At 45.3% G+C, this 1652-nt stretch overlaps 1 pseudogene; it reads right to left on the bottom strand.

The window, feature by feature from the left end:
- Positions 1-212: 212 nt before the first annotated feature.
- Positions 213-1377, bottom strand: LOC102005006 (annotated as a pseudogene).
- Positions 1378-1652: the final 275 nt, after the last annotated feature.

Here is a 1652-nt window from a genome sequence, read left to right as displayed (position 1 = left end):
TGCTTCAGGGCTGTTTTAAAAATTCAGGTAATTTCCAGGTGTGGTGGCGTACATCTGAAATCCCAGCACTTGGGAGGCTGAGGCAGGAGGATTGTGAGTTCGAGACCAGCCTGGGCTACAAAGTGAGCTCAGGGCCAGCCTGAACTACATAGTGAGACCCTGTTTCAAAAAGACAGAAAAAAAAAATTCAGGTTATTAAAGAGGATGTTGTTTTCTAAGCTGCTAATTTAATGAAATTTTATATATATATACATATATATCAGAGATTGGATAACTCCTTCCTTTAGGGCGTTGTACCATATATACTGTAAATGCCTTCAAACGTGAGCTGACTCGATTGGTGATGTTATTTTTTCCCTTTTACTATCCCAAGTCCAGGTGGTTTATTTTGAAGATAATATTTCAGTACTTCAATTGTAGAAAAAAATTTTTCTCTATACAGAGAAAAACAACCAAATTTACCAGCTGAGGAACCCGTTCAGGAACTGTTGGAAGGTGAGTTATTCTGCAGTAAGTATGCCCAGAACAATCCACTTCCTCTTTGGAACATTTGGCTTGGAACACTTGTCTGATGAATATTCAGTTAAACACTTGGATGCAAGCTCTTGCCTGAAGGTCAGATCTCTGCCTTTTATCCTGGATGTTCCCGAAGACATTCCACTCCTTCTGTGCTTGGATGGCCAGTGCCATGTTGGTAAGGCCGGCACACAAGGCTTTGCTTTAGAAAATACGACCCTGCAGTGACATGCCGTAAGCTGAACTTCTAGTCTTTCAAAATTTAGGCTGTTTTTCCTTTCAAGTTCTAGGTTCTCTTGAAGGAGCGAATAACAGTTGGAGAATTTGAAAGGCAGTGGTAGCCTTGACTTTCCCACACACCTTCTCCAATACAGTCTTTTCCATTCTCATCACGTCTGAAGCCAGAACCTAAACTGACTTATTCCGATCAAGTCAGTCGCCCCGGGACATTTCCTTCCTCTTCTGTTGATTTGACAGCCCAATAAAAGCAGCTCCGTCCAACCCAACCAAGGTGCTTCGGCCGTACCTTCATTTTAGACAGGGATCTGTCCAGTAGAGAAAATGGCCCCGGATCAAAGCCAAAGAACTGAGTTAGTCTAAGATCTTTTACTTCAAAGCCCCTTAGTCCTGCATGCATTCTGAGGACGCTATCACGAGCAGATTCCTTGAGCCTCAGGCCACGGACCTGTGGCTGACATCTCGCCTCCTGTTCCAACAGGGTGTGCAGCTGGTGCAGCCGTTTCAGGGAGGCAGGTGTTGTCAGTGCTTCCATCATTTTGGTAGAGACTACGGCTCCTCCGTGTGACCACCCTCCCCGGGCCTGCGTTCCCCTCGCCCCATGATATCAGCTCCCACAGGCCTAGCGGGTGAGGACACTCAGAGAGGCTGGGGGAGGGAGAACTGTCAGGGTGGAGGTCTCCCCAGCACCGCCCACTGCGCTACACTGCCCTCCTCCCGCTCGGACTGAAACCCCAAATCCATCTTGCAAATGGAGAGACAGTACATTTATTAGAGAATGCAGAAATGTGGTGGGAAATTGTCCATATCAAATGCTTTGATCATTTCTTTCAAGCAATTTTTAAATTAGTTTTATTTGGTCATATTTTGCTCAGCCATTTTCACAAAACTTCCATAAT

This window comes from Chinchilla lanigera, unplaced genomic scaffold (assembly GCF_000276665.1).
Source record: "Chinchilla lanigera isolate Chin_1 unplaced genomic scaffold, ChiLan1.0 scaffold00053, whole genome shotgun sequence".
Lineage (NCBI taxonomy): Eukaryota > Metazoa > Chordata > Mammalia > Rodentia > Chinchillidae > Chinchilla > Chinchilla lanigera.
This window is presented reverse-complemented; position numbering and strand designations above follow the sequence as displayed.